This window comes from Diprion similis, chromosome 8 (genome assembly GCF_021155765.1).
Source record: "Diprion similis isolate iyDipSimi1 chromosome 8, iyDipSimi1.1, whole genome shotgun sequence".
Taxonomy (NCBI): Eukaryota; Metazoa; Arthropoda; class Insecta; order Hymenoptera; family Diprionidae; genus Diprion; species Diprion similis.
In genome coordinates, this window is record NC_060112.1 from 4,617,611 (window position 1) to 4,643,679 (window position 26,069).

Genomic DNA, 26,069 nt, shown 5'->3' on the forward strand with positions numbered 1-26,069 from the left:
GTATTTATATTCGTAAGAATGCCAAATTTTTTCACGGCTTATGATCGAACAGCGCCTACTTGTCGGCTACGTTTCCGCCCCCGTTTCCGTCACCCGGGAGTTCCGCCGCCCTTCGCAATCGCCCCCAACTCAAACCCCGAGCGTCGCCCGGCGCGGTTTCCAAGGGGGTTCGGCGGGGGACCGGATGATAAATGACGTACTCACGGTAATTGCCTCCTAAGTTATGGCTTATACTGCGTATGAAATATGGTATCGTTCCTCGCGCGCAATTACTGCCCGGCTGTTTATCTCGAAAAGAGAGAGAGAGAGAGAAAGAGGGAGGGAGAGAGAGAGAGCTTCGTAGGTCGTTTCATGCGCACGCGAAAGCGCATGAGAAAACTTCCTTTATACCTTAGTGTAGTTACATGTAGGTATGCGACATACAGACGGTTATATGAATTGTAAATTTGCATTTGATGAAATTCGTTGCAGGGGTTAACGCCAATTGCTTATTGCAATATGCTGTGTAGGTTGAGTCGAGAGAGTCGTGAGTCTTGGTAGTTTACTTATTTTTTATTTTTTTTTGTTAATGCAGGGATCGATATATTGCGTATTGAATGAGATGATAAAATCAAGTTGATAGAAAATTTGTACCATTTAAGATTTTACCAGTATTAGAGTGGTCCTTATATAGAGTGTTAACGAACTTTTTCCGGACCATCCCCAAAATCAACTTCAAATAATTCAAAAGCAATTGCGGATTTTTTTTATATTCTTATCTCAACTCTAACCCGTAGCCCATCAACAGGATGGATTTCCCCATTTAAAATACACATTCTCAGTATACATTTTATTGTAGGAGTAATGATTTTTTTTTAAATCTGTAACTCCGAGACTTTAGTGGGCATTGGTGCTACTATCTGAGAAAAAATTCATATTATCATATCAGGCTATCTTGACGAATTGCACACCCTCGAAATCTGACTTTCTTTTTATTTAAGATAGAGGAAGTGCAATTCGTCTAGATTACCTGGTATGATGATGAGTACTTTTTTTAAATGGTAGCACTAATGCCCACTGAAACCTCTCACTCACGGATTATTTGGAACATTATTGCTCTCGCAATGAAATTTATATTGAGAATGTATCTTAAATACGTGTATTTTAAATGGAGAAACGCACCCTGTTGGCGGGTGAAGTTGGAGTTCAGATGTGAATTTGAAAAATTAGGCGATTGTTGTTTAGTTATTTAAGGTTCATTTACATCCTGAATAAAAACTACCCTATGCTAGTATTCATGGTACGTCTGAATCAATTTTTAAAAGAGATTTTTTATTTCATAAATTTATTTTTCCATCATGCACATGAAATTTCACATCATCTCAAAATAGTTAATATAAAACGTTATTCTTTTAATTAAAAATGATATCGAAATTAAATAATAACATCTGAATCCTTAGATAAGAAACTTACATTCATGTTAAAGTCATTGTGTCACTCATTATTCGGTATTCTCAAACAATCTTTAAGTCTCACAATTTTTTAAGTGATAGAATTTAAAAACAATTTACTATTAAGCTCGATGTGATTTTTTGAAATAGGCAATTGAAAAAGGAAATGAAATATTGGTAACAGCAAGCTCAATACATCAGAAAATCACACCGTGAATTTGTTTCTGTTGAATTCATACTCATTGCCGCCACACAGTAGCGGCAAAAATAGTGTGCAGGCTGTCCATAAGATCACAGCACACTTCGATCCATCCTGTGGCGCCATCGCTCCTGAAAAGCATGAATACCATACTTCTGAACGCCTGATATTGCAACTGAAGTTACACGTTGAAGCTGCAGATTCCATACGGTTAAGCGCAAAGTTTCAATCTATTCCAATTGCACTTAAAAAAAAAGCTGGTGAAATAAAGAAATAAGGACAGAAATAGTTAATTTGAGTCAAGCACGGAGTTTAACGGAAATTCTCACGCCGAGAAAAAATTATTACAGAAAATTAGTTATCAGAGGAAGGTAACGAAGTGAAATACTTGAAGAGAGAAAAAAGAAAACAGGAAATCTAGACGTACTGTGGTTTGATTTGATACAAGTAACACAGCTTTACTGTAATTTATTAATATTGTTGACTAACTCTTGATTTCTATTCTGAAAGTATGAGAGGAAAGGTGAGGATGAAAACATGAAAGAATCGTAAAATAGATGATCAGAATAACGAATTTTCAAGTACGCAAAAAAATATTTTGTCCACTTTTCAAAATGTAGCGATGAATTTTGAATATAACGAAACCAAAATGTAAGAAACACTAAGATAAGTATGAAAACCCAAGATACAGAATCGTCAGATTGAGTTAGAATATAGCAGAATTGTAGCGATACAATTTATTATTTTCAGTACCTTACCTTTCTAAATCTTGTAAAGATTCTAAAAAATTGATCTCCACGTTCACAAAAACTGGATATCGTGGTGTTTCTATTTTCTGATTTTGCCAATTCTGCCCGCAGTTTATCGAAACATCGGGTCGATTAAGTAGACAAATGGTGTTCGAAGCAGAGCAGAATGTCAATGGCGTCTCAAAAACTAAATCAAAAACCAGCTTAATTTGAAAATTGCTATTAAAATGAACAAACATTACGTTATAAAAAAAGTCACGCGTTATTGATTACTCATTTTGCAATTACAGCGTAATGGATCGGATCTATACAATCAGACGAACGCAAATCCACGATGGCGGGAAAAATTCGCAGCGTCGGTAAATCAGATGCCTAGCCTTACCTCGCCTCGAGAGAGTCGATCTACACGCGATAACTCGCATTGGAGTTCGCTTGAAGTTCGCTAAGCGAGCCGCTAGACGGAAAAGTTAGAACGCAAGCGCCGCCGGCGGGAACAAGAGAAACTAGTATCTCTGGCCGAGGGACGCTCAAGAATTTGGTTCGATTCAGTGCGGCTAGATCCTTCTCGGCATCAAGCGGGACGCGAGATATATTAACGATAGTCATCGGACAGTGCAAGAGTGGAAAAAACTGGAAGTGAACCTCGTAGTGCAGTGCGCGAGTGGTTTTTCAACGAGCGATCAGATCCGCCGATTGCATTCTGAGCTCCCACAGTGCACCGAACGCTACCGATTTCAAGTTCCAGTGCAAAAGAGGGAGCCGGGGAACCCTTGGATCGGATTTATCTCTCAACAAACAATGTAAGTGTTTACCTGAGTGTTTATATGACGACGTCCTCGTTCTGTTCATCGTTTGCGGTTTCCCAGCTTTGGCCTGCGGCTTTAATGAACCGTTACAGCTGCCGCTGTGGCAGAGAGAAAGAGTGCATCGTATAATCACGTCTCTTTCTGCCTCCCCCCCCCCCCCCCCCGCTCCCCCCCTCTGACGGTGGTTGTGGAATCTAGTTTATGCTACCCGACGGCCGATTGTGACGCGTCGCGTCGTCCCCTCCGTTGGTTCTTTGTGCCCTAGTTGGGTGGGGGTCAAAACTTAGAAGGGTCAATATTTCTAATGGCCGATGTATCGAAATTTCAAACATGTGAAACTAAAATAACTAAAGATGAATTGTTCGAAATCCTGATTTCTGAAAGTATCGCTGATTTGAATGACTACTAATCAGTGATTCAATGTTTCGAACAATTCATCTTTAGTTATTTTATTTGAGCATGTTTGAAATTTCGATACATCGGCCATTAGAAATATGGTCGACCTTCCAAGTTTTGACCCCCACCCCCTAGTTTGAGGGCTCGAAACACGAAGCGCACGGAATGCACTCGCTTTTTGGTTTCGTCCCGCCTGAACGCTTTGAGAGATGACGATCGTGGTGTCTAAGTATCGTTATTGTCACGTGACTGACTCGCTTCTCACGATCTTTGTCGCTCTTTCTCTTTCTATGCGCGGTGAGACGAAGGTCGTTGTTACGCACAACGCGGTTGAACCACTGGCTAGAAGCCGCAGGTGGTTCGCAGTATTCTGACAATTTACTACCTCCCGCGCGATGCCTAGAAACGCTAACCCGGTTGGAATGCAGCCCAAAAATTACTCCGAACCTCAGAAACGAGAAGAGAAAGTCTCGGAAGTAAAACTTCGGTCAAACAATTACCCGCATTGACCAAAGAAATTTGATTTAGAAAGCAACTCGGAATCAACGAGTTTCAAAAAAAAAAATTTCAATTCACGTACGAGGTTGAAGCTAATAACATTATTTTGTTACTATACCAAAACCAAACCTAAATGTTTAGTTGATTTCAACTAGATTTTGTTGGACCAACAGTAGATCTTGAATTGACACGAGAAAATATCTACTCTGCCCCTCGTGACCACATATTTAGTTGATTCAATGATTTTTTCTCTCAGTGTATTGTTAGAAAATCATTATTTCACCATCTTAGGATTTTCTGAAATTCAGTGAATTGTTATAAAGCAAAGCATACACTTACTCGTATTGTAGAAACGTTTCTGTGTCACTATTCTACAACAGAGTGGTTCGAAATTGTAATATAAAATTTTGCTACTAACTTCAACTTCGTAATTATACATCACGTTACAGCAATTACATGATCGTATAATTTATTATTATTTTTTATATTTTTATCAGAATTCTGAAAAACGCCACACAATTGTAACAACGACCATATGCTCATTTTTTCTGTAATCTTAATTGCATATCCACAACTCGAATGACCTATATATTTATTTATTTACTACTCAACATACAGACAATGCGATTATTAATACGTAATTTGAAGTGTAAACATCACATCCGGATCGTAGAGAAGATTATAGTAGAGATATTAGATTTATCATTGAATCATTCGAATCAACGCAAGTCATTTTCAATTTCTTCTGCGTTATTGGTTTGTTACGTATACCTTATAGATTATCTATAGAAACCGAGTGCAGGTAAAGCGGTTTTGTTTTTTTTTTTTTTGTTTTTTTTTGCGAATAATTATTGATGCAGTCTTTGTTTTATAAATCGTGTTTCACACATTGCGGAAGTGGTATATACATATAGGCATTGCAATTGCGCAACAAACAGTTCAGAGATTATTTTAATTGATGTTCGTTGCGAGCGATTGAGCGCATTGCACTTTAAATGCGAGGCTGTGCGAGAGAGAAAAAATGTGATAAAAAAAAATGTACTTTTCCACGATTAAAAAATAATGGTGACGATGATGATGATGACGTTGAAGTAGTATACGTACTGTTGTTATTCTTTCTTTTTCTTGTCTCTCTTCTTCGTGCTCAGTTTCTGATCTTTAACAACAACGAGTAAGGTAGGAAATAAAGAGGCGGTTATGACCTTCGCTCAGAATATTCACCGAGCTCACTTTTCATCTGCGTCACTTCGACAAGATTCGAGGTCGTTATTCTCCTAGTTTTTCTCCTTCTCTTTTGTTTCGGTCCTGTCGTGACTCTGAAGTGCAACAGACCCAATTGATCAATCAAACTCAGGATGTATCAACCATCGCACCATCGTCCACATTAGAGTGTTGAATAAAACAAATGATCGATGAAATCAAAATTCAAAAAGTGATCCTCGAGTTGCAGATCGAGGCGGGTTTTACTGATCCTGCAAGTGAAGACAAAACGGAATTCAAAATCATGCATTCGAATGAAAAATGTTCAATTCTTCGTGATGATTGATGTTTATTGAAAATAGCCCCGATTTGTGATCAAGTTTTTTTGTACCAAAACGTCGTCCCATGATAATTGAAAAGCTTGTGTGCTGATACGAGATCAATAACTCAAGTTTACAAAAGTTTTGAATGATCGTTTCATCCAATTTTTATCAATTTCGCGCATAAGATTCATACTCTATATCAAATTTCGCTTCGTCTGTGTGACCTTAATTAATAACGAATAGGGTTACTTTTTTTCGTGAATAAATTGTCTACAAATTAACCGATGTATGTTTTTGATATTTATTTGCCAACAAATTGCACTGCAATTCATTAAAATTGTAGGATCCTTTTTGTTAGCATTTGAAATTGGTGGGATTCGAATGTTAATTTTTCTGTGTAAAAGAAACTTGTTGTTTTGATTAAATACAACGTGACTGATTTCAGTCCCAGATTTCTCTTTCTATTTTAATTTACGTTTCTTATTGTTTTTAGCTGTGTAAAATATACACCGATGGCAATAAATAATTAATGACAAGCTCGCGTCACAAAATTACTTCGCATTTTATCACTACCAAGTAAGCTTATTACAGTCTCATGCGAAACTATCCCGAAAATATCACTCGGTCAAAGTTCACTATCTAATTGACTCTGCGAATGTTTGGAATTACTTATCAGCCGTATTATGTTTGCGCGTAACGTTGAACAGGAAATTGACGGTACAGGTTCAGCAGGCGAAATGTAAAACTAGCGAGGCAGTTTTGATAAGGAATAAATATTTGCTAGTTCCTTGATTAGTGTGGTCAGAAATATAATATGTTCATACCGTGTAATAATAATTTGGCGTAACTGAGAAAAAAATTTTGTCGACGACCTGAGAAAGAAGTCAATTACTCTGGAGTTGGGAGAATTTTTTTCTCGCACTTTTATTTGCTGAATGTTGAATTATTTAAGAAATATTTTTGTATTCATGCAGTATATATATATATATATTAGTTTATCAATATTACTGTAACCTAATTAATCCACTGGAATTCTGCTTCTTTTATATATATATATTTCAATAATTTTCGTCTTTTAAAAACTACTTTATCCTTTTTATCCTGGTTGAAAAAATTCTTTGCAGTATTAAATCGACTATATAGCAAATCATTTTTTGCTTCAAATTCGAGATGAGGTTCGACTAATCTTTATCCGAAATACTTTCTTCGAATGGTTTTTTAGGTAAAACGTTGAATGTCGATATCAATCTACGAATTCCATGTTAAATGTTCTTATTTTAAAGTTAATTTTAACAGTTGATTCTTATAGAAATGATTGACAGTCTATCACATTTTTCTTTTTTATTATTATAATTTTTTCCACCGTTTATCTCTGAGTGAATCACGAAGCTTTGCGATAATCCTTTACAAACGATATCAGTGATGAAGAACAGTAATTATATCGATTATGAAATTGAACCACTAGATAAAATATTTTCTAAGACACAATTCTCGAAACTCTTATAATTGATCTTATTCTACTTTTCGATAATTGAGATATTCTCAAAAAACTTTCAAAGAAACAAAACTAGAGTCTCCTTCTCTCCAGGCAAATTCGTTAATTCGTTAATTTGTTGTAAATATCTTATCTCCGCAGTTCTGCCACTTGTTGTTTACTCCTCAATTCATTACGAAATATATTTGACACTAATTACGAAAAATAAGCTTTATATAAATATTATCCCGCATTTATCCGCAACATCATTACGGCGAACTTTCCTCGTGTATATAACTTTCTTATTATAAAATTATGTGTATGAATAAACGTATGTACGAATGTGTGTATATATATATATATATATACAATCTGACAATTGTGGGAAATTTTGTCGTTCCGCGAATTGTCTGGGGATTTTATTTAATTTTTCTATGAAAAAAATAATGCAGTTATTTGAATCAAACTTTCTAAGTTGCATTCTTTCAGGTTAAATTTTTTTCCCTTCTCTTTTCTTCTTTGTTCCAACATCTCTCAGATATTATTCACTGTTTTTATAGTTACATCATCGTATGCAGCTGCTCCATTTGTAGAACTGCAACGTATAAAACTGAGAGAAACTGCAATTAGAGTTTATGACTTTCTGCTTATACTTATGTAACTTCGATTTATGTTAATTTAACAAACATTGAATGAAGCATAATAATTAAATCCAGTAAAACATATTGATTCAATTATTTATATCTATTCCTGAATAATAATTTATCATCCTTACCATCGATGAAAGAAATTTATATAACTTTTATGCTTATTGCATCGAATTAAATTAACAGACAAACGAATTGTGGTTCATTCAATATTGTTAAATAGATCTGTTCAAAATTTCATTCAAAAAACTTCCCCTGCTGTATAATACGGACTGCGAATATTAGACCAGCTAAAATAACAGTTGATAGAAAATAGCTGACCACAATTGTAGCTTATAATAATGCAGCTAGCATCGTTACGCAATTCGTTTAAGTTGCACGCATACATATGCATATACTTATTATAGTATGCAGCCATTAGTACTTTGCCCAACTTTTCTATTTTACGTATGTATAGAATTTTACCTCCTTGCATGCTATTTTTTTTTTTTTTTTCTTACCTTTAATTTGCAATCCAGTTCATAATAATTGCTATTCAGTTTAAAAGTTGCGTACTGCGGTTTATCTCATTCAAATTACATTCGATTAAATTTATAAATCAGGACAGTCAATTCTTATACCGTATAATTTTCAATAAAATATTTCAATCGAATTGCCTAAACCTAATAAATATTTGTCTATCAATTAATTGAACATTCGGTACAGAATTGAAATGGATTTTCATCAGGCTAGAAAATTGTTTTTCGATACAATAAACAGACTCAAATTATTCAATCGCGAATATCTGATATTCTATAAATATAATCCATAACTTAAGCGCGTTCGATCGCGGTTCAGTCATCGTATAAATTAGTTGTTCACACATGTTATTTAATTCATTTATAAATTTGCGATCAAACATCCTTGCCACGTCGAGTTAATCGTAGATGTGCGTGCACGGTATACAAATGAGAGAGATAAAGAGGAATAAAAACAGAGAAAAAGTAACAAACAAATTTAATTCACCGTCGATACTCGAAAAGGAATTCGGGAAAGACAATTTTTCTGTAAGCTAAAAGTTGAGTTATACGTATCTGGAGAGAGAAAATACGGAAAATGAGGTCAAGTTTAGCTGCGGTGAAATGGACCGGGTTACAGATTCAAGAAAGATCGTTCAAAATATCTATGTAACTACGTATATACTTATCTATGTACGTCACCGTTCCGGTTCGATATTTTATGTACCTCGTGTAACATCGTATGTATATATATATATATATTTTTTTTTTCTGGATCTGGTCCAAGGTCATTTATTAGATACGAAATTGCGGAAAACCTGCAGAACAACGAGAAAAACAAAAAGTTGAGAATTTTGTTGAGAAGTTGATTTTTTTCTTTTTTTTTTTTTTTTTATCAATTTTTTCTTTGAAAACACAAACACGAACAAAACTTGTTGGTTATAATTACTTATCAAGTTATTAATCTGGTAAACCAAATCTAACCGATGGGAGAAACAAAAAATTTTTCCTACTCAAGTATAACAATTCAAAAACTAAGACGCAGCAGATTATTAGTTGTTAAATTGTGAAGCGCAATTTAATGTTTCTCAATATTATTTCTGATAATTCGAGTTCACGTATCATAAGTATAGAACTGAACTGATTATTTTTGCCTGAAGTATTTCAAAGAATTGTAGCAAAATTTGGAAACGAATTTTCTTAAGCAATCACTGCAAGCTTTATTGATTTTATTTATAATATAATTCTTCCAGTTACCTCAGTTTCTTTCCGTTTATTTTATAAATTACCTTTTCAGTTGTTGTTTTTTTTTTTTTCAAATTTCAATTCCTTAATTCTATAGTATTTTGAGACGACGACGATTTGGATCTTTGCATTCTGTAAACAGATTCATTTTCATACGTGTATTTTCTAAACAGACGAAGGCAAAATTGTCACAATTTTTCTTTTCTGTGAAAAAAGTTAATTGCGAATGTAGAATAAATTAGAATTAAATTTCACTGAATTTGCATAATATGTTACATAGACATTTCGTAGTAATGCTAGTGACGTCACATTGTCATAGTTTTGAATCTGTTGTTATTGTTTCAATTACCGTTTAATCAAAAAAAAAAAAAAAAAATCAAAAAACGTAATTCATAATTATTTTTAGTCTTTTCTTCCCTTAATACATGTGCGCGTAAAAAAAATCTTCATGCAAAGATCATATTGTTCGAGTACGTATAACGCGTTATGATGATGATTTAAAAATAAACACATCTCTTGAGGATCCTGCGCTGCGTTTTCGGCTTTGAATAATATACGATACACTTGACATACCAAACATATATAGAAGTTATTGTATGCCAGGCGAGATCATATTCGTTGCCAGATATTTCATTTTATTTATTTATTAAAAGAAAAATATTTTTTTACTGAAATTTTAATTACCGTTATCTTGATCATTATATAAATCATGAGTTAAGTAATTTTTTTCAAGGTGAAAATGCTGACTATTTCTCAAACAATGCTTTTTGATTCGTTAATACATATATACCTACACGGATTTGTATTTCACAGAAAACTTTTCTTTCAAAGAACAGTAAAAAATTGTTGCAATAGAAAACGTGCTGTGATTCGTTCGTTTGAAAGAAAAAAAAAAATGTTTCGAATTTTATGACTCGAAATTAGCAACAAACGTTCTGTACTTTTCTCAATCTCTTGCTGACTGATTGTTTTTCTCCTGAAGCCCCAACAACGGTTCAAAAATTAATTGTTAGAAGAAACATAAAAAAAAAAAAAAAAATCAAAGAAAAAATGAAAAATAGAAATCTGGTCATTAACAAAATTCCTTTAATCAGAGTCAACAAATTTCCAAGTATTTCTTTGAATGTAAATAATCTTATGTATCTTATACATAATAATGACAGTGAAAATACAGGCTCTTTTGAATTATCGCACCCACAAAAATCGCGATCATTTAATTAGTACGCGTATAGGAAATAAATTTTTTTCCAAATTTCAATCCAGTCAGTTTTTTTTTTTGCTTGTATAAAAAAAAAAAAGCAAACAAATTCGACGAGAATTTTTTCACGACTTGTTTGTATTATAACAAAAAAAAAGTTTTCTATTCCCTCTACTGTATATATCACTCTTGATCTACTCAAATTTCTCGTATACATTGTCAAACGATGAATCGTACAGCAAACTAGTTTCGGTTAAAGTAGATATACGTATGCAAGATCAAGATTGATTAACAACTTTCAAACCTGATCATAAATTATATGAATATAGTATTTCGCTTTTTCCCAGATACCGTTCGAATTTTCATTCGTATTAATAAAATGCGTACAAAAATTTATTCCGACAACCATAATTAACAAACATGGCTTGGCATACAGTTGACATGTAATGTCCATATTAAAAATTGATCAACTATGACTGAGCGGATATTTATCTTCATCACAAGTTAAAGTGAAGTGAAAAGCTTATACAGAAAATGAAATCAGTGTTATATTCCTCCATTCAATTTGTCAGTCGCCATTAAATTATAATTTATTGCGCATCTCTCTTATAATCGCAACAAATCTTTATCTCTTTGCATCGTTCATCTGGGTACAGATTTTTTTCTTCAAAACATCCTTACGTACAAGTTATGTTTATACGATTATGTAGATAAGTTTATCTTCATTGTCTCGGCAAAGTGATTATGAATTATCTCTACCAGCCGAGCTGCAGTTTATATATTATATATATATATGAAGTATAATCGCACAAGCGTGGTGTATATAATAAACAATATAAAGGACAGAGTGGACCGACGAATGTACAATATTTTATTATTTATTTAACAGTTTGGATAAAAGCAATTATTTCGAAGCACCGTTTAGTTTACGTATCCTATATACATATACATACGACGACGCACTCCATTGTGTTTACCATATATGTTCATGTTATATTTGTCGATCAAACTTCTAAATTGATTACCCACTTCCGGTGTAACACTCCGTTAAAATTCCGGTCTCATTTCGGGCCCTTGACCCTCTGCTAAGGTAAGTGTATCAGTTATTGACACGTTTAGACCCAATTATTGAACCCTTTATTTTTCAAAATTATTAATTGACAGCACGAATTGTGAATTTCTTGATGTCTAAAGCCATTTGCTAGCGGGTTAGAGGTACAGATTTGTTTTTTGTTCATTTTATAACTAAGAATCAAACGGATAGAACCAAAAAAGCGGTCAATAATTTGGACAGAGACGGTAACTGGTACACTTACCTGATGACTTTTAAGCTCCTTAAACTGAAGCTCTAGAAATATTGATTGGCACAGTTTGTACACAAAGTTAATATCTACTCTAGTTTTTGAGAGAATTGATTGATAATTTGGTGTTTAAAAAATTTCTGACAGATGGGGTTAGATGTGTAAAAATTTGATTGTCTTTATTTATTTAGCAAATTATCATGTTCGTGAGCTGCAAGGATTTATTTGGAAATACAAGGACAGAAAATTCTGGATTCGCAATTAAAATCTAAAATATTTATACTTGATGTCAAATTCCTTCAGAATTGTTGAAAGTCTAGTCTAGATTCGTTAAATCCACTCTGCGATTTTTTATATCCTCATTTATATATTTCTTTACTTTTTCACCACACTTAGTTTTATATTCAATTTCACGAAGAATACATATATATGTTTAATATCGTAAATTAATCAGCTACCGAGACGAAGAAAATCTGTTTCAGTGACTTTATGAAAAAATGTTTTCCGAATAAATTAAACTATATAAATTTGTTAAAATAATAACAATAATAATAATAATAATTGGTTAGGTATATGCATCACAAGGACGAAAGAAAGAAAAAATTTGTCTCCGTATATACGATGTAGAATTTCGCTTGCTGCGTTGCATTTCGCGCTCACTGCAGTCATGCAGAATTTCTTTGTCATGTCTCGAGGTATCTGCATGCTCCAAACAACTTGTTTTTTTTTTTTTTCTTTTTAGCCTGCAGTTGGAATTATTATTATTTTTCATCGCGTCATTATTATTCATGTTATTCTTATTTCCTTGCCTTCGGAATTTATTTTCTTTTCTTTTTTTCTCTTTTTCGTTATCACCGAGTGCAATTATTTTTCGCTTTGTTCTTGCAATTACATATTGTTTTTTGTTCTGTTATTCATACGCGTTTACATGAACATATATATTTATATACGATATGATGAAAGATCACAAAGAAAATGTAAACGAAGAAAAAATAATCAAACAATTGCAAAGAAAACCGTTTTTAAACTGCAGCCGGTTTTTTCGCGACAACAAGCTCAAGATAAATTCACTCCACGCTTTCCCTTTCGCGCACTTTTTACCTGTCTACAACCCCGAGAGTTTTCAGCCCCCTTTTAGAGTAGATCCTTGCGTAATTATTTCACTCGTATATTTCACGCACACACACACACACATACGCACAAATGCACGCGTGTTCGCATTTCAACGAGTGTATGATATACGGTGCAACAATTTCTACAGACGACAGACTTGGCTGCGTGTATAGCGGATGGGGTGCAACGCAGCGCCTTCGAGCCCAAGTTTCATTTCTAAAGTATAATGTGGGTGGGTCACAATGTGCACAGTGATGTACAGTAGAACCTCTATTGTAATATGCAGGGGCTGGAAACCCGGAAATATGCTGTATGTAGTCGGGGAATATTTAATATATAGCTGCAGGGGTCGAGGAAATAATTTTCAGCAGGATAAGTTTTACTCGTTATTTTATCCGCAATCAGTTGGAAATAGAAAAAAGTTGGATAAATCTTTTCGTAATTCTTTTCAATGATAATCTTTGAATTACACGGTTGGAAATGTTTATAAATTTGCCAATTTTACATGCACGTATGATAGTTGTTGAAAAAAGTATTTTGTAGAATTAAAGCTGTTTATTATTTGTTGTGCTTTTTTGTAATAGACAAATTTTATTACACTTATCATAATGTTGATTTTTTCTTTATTTTAGTTAGTTACAGAAGATTTTTGTTAATCGTAATTGTAATGACTACGATAGTTAAAAAAATTTTAACACAAATTTTTTACATTACATGTTGAAGTTTTTTGATAATTTTGTTTTACGTGTGTTTTATTGTTCCTCAATGATTGCAACTACGACATAAAACCGAGCTGTGAATGCGTCACTCTTTTATACACGAGGTACAAGCTTTGCACCCTTTATCTGCAAAGCCCCTCAATAACCGCGTCGCCCCCTCGCATGGGGTGCTGATCGTGCAGAGTTTGAAGGCTGGTTTACGGTGCAGCAAATAAGACATAAACTCTATTTTAGATTGAGCTCGATTACATGAATATCAACGGTGCAAAGTTCTTTGGAAAAAGTAAATTTTTTGACATTGTAGGTTGATAGTCGTGTTTTTGGATGACTGATATTTATAGCCCGTTTAAAAATAATACAAAAATAACTCAAGTTAAAAATGAAACGAGTACGACAAAAAATTGACAAATAATGAAATTAAATTAAATTGAATGAAATTAAATTTCACACGTGTTATTTTTGTTTGAGTTAGTATATTGAGTTATTATTTCTGGATCATTTGGTCGTAGTACTTTGTGTTTCGTTTCAACCGATCGATGGAAAGCCTGATTCATGAAAAATCCAACCTTGATATCCTTTGTATTTATTTACGTATATTTTTTTTATTAGAGATTATAATGACTCATATATATATATTGCATACAGATAAATTTATACAATCCACTGTATATGTAATATATATATATATATATATATAAGTAAAATATGCAGAATAAAGGAAATTGGGTAGATTACGAATGGAGATAATGAACACCAAAGGAAGTAGAAAATTTTCTCAGAATTTTCTTCTGATTGTATTCCTTCTATCTGATTAGTCAGTTTTTCTTTCTCTCTCTCTTTTGCCAGCTTTTATTTTTTCTTTGAACTGACGTTTATAATGCAGTGTCGTAGCCATGTGACGCTTCTCCTGAGGCGTGACTAATCTGGGGGGGAAAAAAGAAGATCAAATCTCCGTCAAGTAGATAATAGAACGCGACATGTTACGTCGCAGACGTCGGATGCCTTGTCCATATTACGAGAAGACTTAGAATATTACTAATATTCGTCTAGCACGAATTTCACACCATTCCTATACGTTTTTCATTAAAATACGGAAAAAAAAACAAATTTAAATTCAGGTCGACTGAGGATTGATTGATTCTTTGTCGAATTTTATTTCCTTCGTCTATTTTCACAATTTCTGTTTCATAATTCACAATTTTTCTTCATTTATCAACTAATTATTAGTAACTGATCAAGATTTCTTTCTTCTTATCTAACCGTATGACATCGTCACATCAATTTCGTTTTTTCTATCCCCATGATCATTCAATTTACAACAATTCGATTATCTAATTATAACTGTGAAGAATGATTCGTCTATAATTATCTATACATAGTATAATTATCTAATTATAAAGCCACACGTGTTATTTCAAAATATAATTTCCGATGTACTCAAATCACAGATCATCTCTAATTTCAACGCAAAAGATATCCTACTTACCTTATCTTATCTCATTGTCTTTTCTGCTATTGTTATACGACAATCTTGTCGGTCACTCGGCGCACCTCGTACACGTTAATAAGTTCTTCGCGGAAGAAAATTCTCATGCTGCTCCGCATCGCCACTCAATCCAGACCACGGAAACTGACCACTTCCGGTGAGGATCACGGTCCTCTTCGGTTCGATAACCTCAATATAACCAGAATACTTGGCACCGCTGTAATTGTGCGTACGACATCCGGGTGTCTCCCATTAATTCGATTAATTTATCTTGTATTGTGCTATTTTTGACAAGAAGAAATTTTTTTTGAATATGATTTGTAAAGAAGAAAAAGAGAAAGTCTGATCTTTCCGAATATGAAATTTATTTCAAGGCAGAACTTCGAGAATTGCCTGTACCTGGCAAAGGGGCAAAAACAAATTGTTCTAATTTTATTTTTACGAAAAAAAGTAAACGATTAGACGTCTGACCTGAAATTTTTTAACTAATTGTAAGATGAAAATGGAATAGTACAAAGTAAATCGGTACACAAATGTTTCAAGAATCTCGAGTTTTGTAATATTTTTATACCGATTTAATTAAATGATTTCATTTTTGTCACACTAAAAATATTTTATGATATACTCGAATATGACGAATTTTTCACAGACAAAAAAAATAATCAAATAATCTATTTATTATTGAAAATGAGTAATACGTGTTTGTTTATATTGTTTAGATTGTATGCACATACGCACTCTCACATATCCTTAGTCTCGTGCAGCAGCTGTGCATCTCTTGACGTGAACTCATATCTATCACTCACATTCCTTGCTATTGCTCTTACAAACCGCATCCCGTGATTCACCCATATGTGGTTATATTATATTACGTTATGCCTGATTGTGCTGCTGGTTCATGCACTTGGTATTATTATACATATATATATATATATATATATATATATATATATATATATAACAAGATTTAGACGAGTCACGGTTTTATTTATTAATTGCGACGGGATTTTCGTTGCACTTATGATATATTAGGGTTTATTCGATAATTGAGAAGGTTGAGAAGATTATCAAATCCAGTAGTTCCGAGATCAGATTTTTGGCTTGCAAAAATCTCGACAAGATTCTTAGAATTGAACTGAATTCTCGGCATCAAAAACCAGCCAAAAATCACGAAGATAATATTTTCTTTCAACAGCAGACTTTATCATGTTTTAGCAGTAGATAGAGAATATATTTTTTTTAATTTGTAATTGGAAAATTGCAACGAATATAGACTTAGTGAAATGGTTCGAAAAAAGAAATTGTTTTTTTTTTTTTTTTTTTTTTTTTTTAATGATTTATCATCAACTCATAATAATAAAAAGAAAATAAATAAATTAAAATGATTCCTTATACGCAGTGAAAAATCTTGTCAAATGATTAGTTGATAAAAATTTTATATTTATTTAGTCGATCTTTCTTCCAACGGTTATAATACCATGTATTAGGTATAATAAAATACCTCGCGTTTACGCGACCGAAATTTACATCCGAGAAATTGAACATGACGTACGAAACAGAACGAACCAAAAAAAAAAAATTAAAAAGAAAAAAAGAAGAAAAAAATCATGTTTTTGCTCGCTAAACGTGGCTACCGACGCATATGTAATTAATCCAATGACACATACGACTTCCTGTTGCCTCTCTCCCTCTGCTCAGAATTCCTGACTTATTCTAGCGATGTGAGTTCGCACATCATATAAGTGTATATATATATATATATATACACATAACACATATGTATATAAAACATTATACAAGCGTAAATTATTCATCTCCAAAGGCCTCGATCAGGCATACATACGATATTCGTAACGCATTATATATACATATAAATATATATATACTGAACGCAAGTTTACGAAAAAAACAGTTCTTTCTTCTTTTTTTTTTTTTTTTCGTTTATCATTAAAAACACACCAAACATGTGTAAATCAGATGAATATCTATGAATGGGCTGCTGAATCACGCGCGTTTTTTATGGGGCAGGTTTTTTTTCTTATTTCATTCGTAGTACGCCTTGAATTTCCTTTTTTTTTTTTCTTTTTAATTTTATCTTTTTTTTTGCAATTTTCCCTCAGCTGCATTAGAGTTTTTCTATCACTCGTATGTTCCTTCATTTTGAGACGTGATTCACACTGTGTACGGCATATATACAATGTATATTAAATAAAAGACACTTCGTGTACATTATTAAAAGCGTTATATCAGCTGCTGCTTGCTTGCAAAGCGTAACGGAATTTTAGTGCGCATGTGGGACATTCCGTGCAAACTCCAACGAATTTCGTTACTTTTTTTTTTTTTTTTTCTGACCTAACGTATAATATAAATATTTTTCTCATTCTCAGGCCAGTTTCCCAAATTGAATGTGTACACTTGCCAAGTATTTTGTCGTGCAAATGTTTTTCTTCAGCCATTTATATGTTTCAGTTGTGAATTTTTCGAGTTTGAATTCTTACTTGGAATCGCCATTTATTTTTTCCTTTTCCGTTTTTTTTTACAATCATGAACACAAAAACGTCAATTTGTCGTGAAGTTAAATTCTTTTTTTCACTCGGTTTTTGAAAATTGTAAATAATGTTTCACCTTTCTATTCTGCGTACGTATAGTATGGATATTATTATTTAACCTGTTTTGAAAATTTTTATTTGGCGATTGTGATTCTTGACTTTTTTATTCCTCGTACCTATGGATGATTTGCCAATGAATGCATTATACCGATATTCTCGAATTGAAATGTCAAAAAAACAAGCTGTAATTTTTTCACTCCAGTTCAAACCAGATTTATTTATTTATTTTATTGTTTTTTCTGTTTCTTAATTTGCGAGAATAAAAGACAGGGAAATTTACAAAGTAGAACTTCTTTATTTTAAATAAAAATTCTATTCTTCAACCAATTTCTTGAAAGTCGTGAATTTATTTGTTTGTATAATTGATGAACACTGTTTATTAACAAGTCAGCAGTACTGAAAACGTTGATGAAGTTTGTATATTTAATTGAAGTACAATCATTTACATTATATATATCAACTTGTGAATAATGTGCATAATGAAAAAAGTATCGTAAAAATCGATTCAGTAATAAGAAACCTTAGTGTTCATTGTGATCAAGATGGTCACAGGAAGAGTAAAAAAAAATTCATGATCCAGCTAATTTGTTAGTAATTTATTCTTCGGTAACCTATGAAATATTCATTCGATTCTAAGAAATTGGTATCAATTCACCTATAAAAAATCACATAAAACTGTACTTTTAGTTTATAACATTAGTTTGATTATGATATCCAAACGAAAAGATTATATTGAATAATTGATAGAATATTTTTCGAGAATCACGTATTTATCACAATTGAATATTCTTTAAAACTAGTTTCATAATTTTATGTCACGATACTTATCTGAGCATTGTTTACACGTATTATATATATGAATATATATATATATATATCATTAGAACCGTAGCTTACCACTAAACATTTCTCAGAATGAAAATAAAAAAGAACAATCAGTCAGTTTCCTGTGTAGTGTCCATCCTGCTTCCTCACACCCTAGATAGATGTTATTCTAAATCTAAAAGTCCAAACCTCAAACCCACGTCACACACATCCCATCCCTACTCGTGTTTGAATCACGCGGTAGTCTATTTTAAACGACACCAAATGTGTACTTCAAGTATACCATAAAACCAGACGCAGTGCATGTGAGAAGGAAAAAATTCTTAGTCACAAGTAAGACCATTTGATAAAGATCGATATTTATAACTTGAGTTGAAAATGAGGAATTATTTTTTTTAATAACGTATGATGTACAAATTAGATTTTATATGATGCACACTAGTTTTGATTAACTAATTAGCAATTATTCGAAAGGCATGTTCGGCCAAGAATTGAAGTTATTGATAATTTTATCACGAAATAGTCGTACATTGAGTATTTAACAAATTGTCATATTTGTAAGCTACGAAAATATCTTTGAAAATACTGAAATTCGAAAAAAGCTTGAATGTCGATTGTTCGTTTCATGTGTCTTCAAAATTCTCGAAAATCTTAATCGTTTGATTTAGACGTCTTTTTTTTTATCATGTGTACATAGTTAAATATCTAATTTCACAACATTGCAAGGATATTGAATCACGATCAATAAATTTGAATATTGGATTGACTACTGAAAAAGAAACCCAACCCTGCTTCAGTGATTAAAAAAAAAAAAATTCTTCTGAAAAAAATGAATCACCGTTGAATAAATTCAAAATTTCTAATTACGAAGCGATTTGAAACGAAGCCGTGATATTACTTTCTATTTTTGTACGGTAGAAAAAATATTTCTAGCTTAGGAATATGGTATAAACGTGATAAATACTCAATGCACGACTTACTTGTGATAAACTTAATAAAGATTATCGTTTTCTGGCCAGCCAACCATGACATTAAATAACTTTCTATTTTCTTACCAATAAACCATCAAATTTTATGACATTTTTAAACCAGTTCAATGAATATCAGTGAACATCATCAACACAGGAATCAACGTTCAATTGCTCCAGTAAATTCTCAAACAAATATTTCACTGATTCAAAATCCTTAGACACGTGAATAGAACTGATTTGTACCAAAAAATTCATCTTATTTGAGGCATAATTGGCAAGTGAGATCAAGTAAATGAAATCACTCGTTTTTTTCGAATTTTCTTTTTTTTTTTTTCACTTTACGTACGATGCAATGTAAGATAATATATAATCACCCGAGTGTTACGTGGTGAAAGTTGTCTCCGCAAACTGTGTCGTCAACACGTACGTACATATATATATTTATGTTATGTTACATACATAACACAGGTTAAATTATTATTCCTTGCCATATGCCGGCCTTTCCTTATTGCTTTCCTTTCCTTTCCGTAATACATGTAATAATAGACGATGAAGATCGGTGGTAGACGGTGCAGAACGTGACGATTAGTTTGCAATTCAATGCCTTGAGCAATAACCAAAAAAAAGAAAAATAGAAAAAAATTCATTCATTGTTTCATTAGAACAACTACATAGCCTTTCTTATTTCACAATAAAAATTTTTCGCTCATTTCATCACGTGATTCACGACCATAAAATTTTACTTTTTTTTCACCATTGTTATGCCAGGAAGTTAATGCTTTCAATATTATTTAATTGAACTGTTATGTGAAAACAGTTCGAAAATTATTTGTTATTTTAAATTAATAAGCCTGTAGTAACAATTCTGTGCACATGTGAGTTTTTCAAATCATCAATTTATCTCGTGCGATAAAAAAAAGAAACTGAATTCGTTTTCAATGATTCTTAAACGTGGTAGAAACGATTATAGGGGCTGTATAATTCTGATATAGTTATGAAAAAAAATGTTGAACATAATATCATAAATTTGATTAGAAATAATTTATTTCCATGTCTAATGCTATTTCGAAAGTATGAAAAACAGGTATTTAAATTATATCCATACATTATCTTGAGTCTATGATACGACTAGACACCTGTTCATTTGCCTAGGTTTGAAAATTGTGTAATACAAACATCCTTGGACTTTGGAGTGCTTTTTAATACCTTGTCGACGATATCCGGTCAGCTTTAGTCATTTCCTTTGTTTTCAATATTATAGTCCCGAAAGTTGATACATTTACGCGTATGGCAAGTGGCGTTGTTTTTTATATATCTATATATATATAGACTGGGTTTTTGTAAAAACAATCGAATTGTAAGCACATCGAGTAAATATTTAGACTTTCGTAATGCAAAGTCTGTAGCTGGGTGGAAATTATCTTATATGGTTACCACATGTGTACACTGATTTTGTCAGAGGTTATTGACATTTGTATTGATATTTTTTTTTTGGTCCTTTTTCTTCACTTGTTTCCAATTTTGTCGAAATTTATACTCAAAGAAATATTTTATTACACGTAATACATAAATTTGGCAATTTTAAAAAGACTGTGAATATTGAAAATATATATACGTGTATGTTGTATTGGTTTTACTATAACCAGGGTTAAATTAGTTATTATTGTATTTAAAAAATTATTAAATCAGTCTTTTCCTTGTAGTATAAGCTGTCGAGTAAACTCTTGTCGGTATAAAAGATATTCCCAAATTTTAAACCTCAATTGCACGTGAAAAACCATTCGTACTTAGAATTACTTATTCGTCTTCAATTTATCCACCTTCTTTTACATAATTATCATACTTCTGAAGGAATTCAGTTACATATTTGACGTTACTTTGTAATAATGAGGAAACGCGTAATTGCGTAAAAAATTTACCATAAATATTCGGATCTCAAGCCTGAAAAATCGATTTGACCCCATCTCATCTCATTTCATCTGAGTTTGTATCTCCTCGGTTCAGCCTCCGGTTTATAACACGGCTTGGCTTGCGTACGAAACCTAGTCTGACCGGTTTGTCGGTATAAAGTCGCGACGCTGCTGCTGTTGCATGCAGTGAGCGAGAAAACAGCGGAGGAACTGAAAGAGTAGCGATAGACTAACAGAGTGAGATGAGAGGTGGGAGAGATACGAGAGATGAGAGAGTGTCGGAGTAATTACGTGGGAGGCTGCGTGATCCTCATCCTCTCCACTGTCTATGCTCGTGTCTTTCCCTCCACGAGAAACCGGATGGATCTGATGGTCCAGTGAGCGCTCGGCTAACCATACATACCCAGTGTCCAACTTCATCTCTTCGCGAATATGTTAGATCTGCAGCGTTTTCTGCTTTCGCAAAAACAGAAAACAGAAAATAAAAAATAATAAATGGTGAAATCTATTTTTTATAATTTTTAATAATTTTACAACAATTTCAATCCTGAATCTGCAATGGAACGGAATATGAAACGTTTTTTTTTTTTTTTTTTTTGATTTTTCTTTGCTGGGGGAAATGACAGTTTTTTTCTAAAAGTATATTCTGAAAGTTTTGAAGTGAAATAAAAATATTCCTCGGATCTAAAAATTTCTAAATACATTCACGGATCTGGAATATTTTTACAGATTTGATTGTGACAAAATTCTTATACCACTATAAAAATTTCAGAATATTTGATAAAGTGACAACATTTTTGTTAATGAAAAAGTCTAAACTATTCATTTTCATCTCTTTTGTACCTACAAAATTTTTCAATGTCGGAATAACGTATTTTTTGAAAATTCACGAGGATCTACTTTACAGTCGATTTCATGTTCGAAGAGTTCGAAATTTTTTGCATTAAAACACATGAGGTCTTATTGTTAACACAGAAAATGCGAAATATTTATAAATAGAGTTTTAGCAGTTGGAAAACGCCGTGAAATTAATCAACAATTTCTCAAATTTTTGTCTCCACTGTAACATGAAAAAAGTAAACCATTTATTGCAGATCGAATAAATTCTTATCAAATCAAATACATGCGGTGAAATATCATTTTTTTTTTTTTTTTGAACATTCATTTTTTCTTCTAAAAAATACAAATATCTCTGAAACTTTACATATTGGGAAGCTGTTTTTGGTTTCATTTTTTAGATAATAAAATTTTCTATAAAGAAGGTTGAGACTATTGTACACCGAAATCTTCATCTTGTATTCGTTACGAACGTTCAAAGTAATACGAACGTGCATAAGCATCTTCATTCATTTATTCAATGCACTGAATTTTAAAGGTTCGTATCGAATATAAGATGAACACTTAGGTATATATATTAGGCTCTACCTTTTTTTTTTATGGAACATTTGACTATCTATAAAATGAAACCAAAAAAACAGATTCTCAACTAGTACAGTTTTCGAGATATTTCGGTTAGAGTATTTGAAATATTCAAATAATAATATAATATTAAAAGGCTAAAATAAATAAATATTCAAAGACTAGAGAACCAACTTTTCAAAAAGTACGTAAGAAGATATGAAAAAACAAAATTTGAAAAAAAAGACAACCCCCACCCTATCCACCCTGTAGGTATAATGTATATACACAATCGATGGATCGGTGAATCATACTTGCTGAGTTGAAATGAAAAAGTAGCGCATGAAGTGACCCCAGGTGCACAAGTACGTTGAAGTAACTGTTTTTCGTTCGAGTTTTCTTCCTGTATGCGTGCGTAACTGGAAATGTCCATGACGCGCTGTTCGAGCTTGTCCAGATACCGAGAGAGCGAGAGAGAGAGAGAGAGAGAGAGAGGAATCCACTTAAGAGTTTTCCGCCGCCTATTGGTTCGCATTGCACATATAATGTATGCCTATAAAGCATATTTTGCTGTATAAAAATCGTCGACGACCTCGGCACATTCACTACTCTTATACATCGAAGTGTGCATATTTGTGTACTTTAAACGCGAGTAACAATGTGCAAAATATAATGCGTAGAAATATAATGTGTATATATATATATATATATATATATATATATATATATATATATATATATTTATATGTCTGTCTGCAAAGATGCGAAAATTCGGCAGAGACGTGGGAAGACTGGATGATTTTGCAAAATTAAAGGAATTCGTCATCTGTCGGCTAGCAAGGCACGTTCTTTAACGGGATACAATAAGATAAACCAAATAGTTTTTTTACCGACCCGACAGCTAAATGAGAAATTCACCTGTCAACTCGAATCTAAAAATGGCCAACATCCATTGCAGTTTCCATGGTCCTCAGCAGGTGAGAAAGTCTGTCCCATGCTTCCGTCGCGGAATGACAGGTGAATTTTTCATTCTGCTGGTTGGTCGGTAAAAACACCGTTTGTTAAGGGGATGCTATAGTTAGTCCTTACCGACTGAGTAAAATGACACTTATTTTTACTGTTACCAAAGCCTACGTAGCACCGTTGCTGAAAATGCCGAAGTTAGCAAGATTCTATATATGATTCCGAATACAAATATACAAAAAAAAAAATTTGCCAACGAAGCTCCTTAACTTCTAGCTTTATCTAATTATGAATACCTTCGCGAAAGGGAAAAATGAATTTATATTATAACGATTAAGATCGAATGACGAGAAATTTTCCAATACTTTTCACAATTCGCCATTTTCAGTCGTTCTATAAATAATGCTAAATAGTTAAATAATTAAAAAATTTAATCCGGTGCTAAGAAAATTCTATCAAACAATTCACAGAATACTGCGATAATAACAAACTGAAATTGTACGATGACAATTTCTTCCAAACCCTGACCCAGATTTCATATTGCCAAATAATTTCACAGCTTGTTACGAAATCAACCGAATGATATTACCGATTGTGCGAAATTCGTCGCGACTGAATTAACAGCTGGATAAATGTATGATACCTACACCAATTCAATATGAAATAAAAATCCTACGTTGTGTTAAACACTACATTGTTCATAGGGTTAGTTACGATAAATTATAAACACTTTACTGAAAAAAATGTTGTACCCATTACAATTATTTAATAACAAAATTCAGGTTGATGCGTGCATAGAGTTGATGCTGACCTTTTTTTTATTTTTTGTTGTGCGGTTTTAATCAAAACATTAAATCCAATAATTTGAACAGTTTACTGTCAACATTTTTTTCAATATCGAATTTATCCAAGGCGATTATAACTAGTGAAAAATATTAACAAAAACAGTTCAGCAATCTGTCCTTCTGAATCAGTCAATTCATACGTTGAAAATTTCGTTTCACATTGTCAAACAATCTGTCGAGAAATTAGATTCTATGAAGCGTTAAAATTTGTATAACAGTCAGGAAAGTTTCAAAGTCCTAAAGTATCGAAGGTATGTACAAAATAATTTCAAGGTGTGAATGACGTCACGTGTACCTCTACGTGTTTCTTGAACGTTTCATCGCACTGGAAGCGCGTAGGTGTCACGTCGTAAAGATGTAGTACAGCATGTATACAGGTAGATATATAATATATATATATGTGCACATACTAATACCTACGTAATACGTTCAGCGTGCCCCTCATGTCTGTTTTTGTAATCACGTAATAAACGAATCTACGACTCTGCCGTATGTATGACATAGTATCTATCTAAGAATTTTTCACTTTACGTAGCTACATATGGTTGTTGTGTGTAACGGTGTCGCGTCTATGACCTAATCTAATCTACTTGGTATAATACAAATATGTGGAAGGACCTGAACACGTTGAAGACAAGGAGAATAAATGATGATAAGACATTCTTGATGAATATAATGCTAATGTACTGAGAATTTGATAATTTCATTTAAAAAATCGACTGGGTATAAGGATATTTTATTAAGCTGATTGATATATGTTGTTCGGTCTAATCTTCAGTCAAGTTTGGAAATATTTTGGGATAATCGATATTTAATTTTTTTTTTTTTGTTTCAATCAGTGATGCGATGCCTTTAAATTGCAAAAAAAATTGAGCCAACATGGTGAACAGAAATGATGAATAATAAATGTCAAGTTTCAAAGAAATAGTTTGCTTCAAAACCATTTTTATCCAAACTTCCAATGAATAATAATGTAATGTGAATCTATGTATATATATCTATATATAATGTATGTGACACTTATTTAAAGAAAAATATCACCGTCTGGAACAAGACATTGGCAAATATTTTCTTCTGACGTAGAAAAAGAAGAAATAAGAATTAACGGAGTATATAAACACGTCTGGATTGAATTATAGTATCATTTTACTTTTGTGGCTTTAATAAATATTATGCATCAAATTCTCGACAATTTGAATAACGTATTTTATTATTCGTCACGCCATGCTGCTGATTTTTTTAAACGCTATTTGCTTGAAAATCCCAA

General features: G+C 32.6%; 1 protein-coding gene across 3 annotated transcripts in view; it reads left to right on the forward strand.

Annotated features, from left to right (window-relative positions):
• Positions 1-2,918: 2,918 nt before the first annotated feature.
• Positions 2,919-26,069, forward strand: part of LOC124410109 (protein draper) — a 40,878-nt gene continuing 17,727 nt past the window's right edge. For 2 of the 3 annotated variants that reach the window (XM_046888272.1, XM_046888274.1), the window contains exon 1: positions 2,920-3,178. The gene's annotated coding sequence lies outside the window, so the exon portion shown is untranslated. Of the gene's footprint in view, positions 3,179-26,069 lie in introns of all 3 variants that reach the window. The other variant, XM_046888273.1, reaches the window with a different exon arrangement.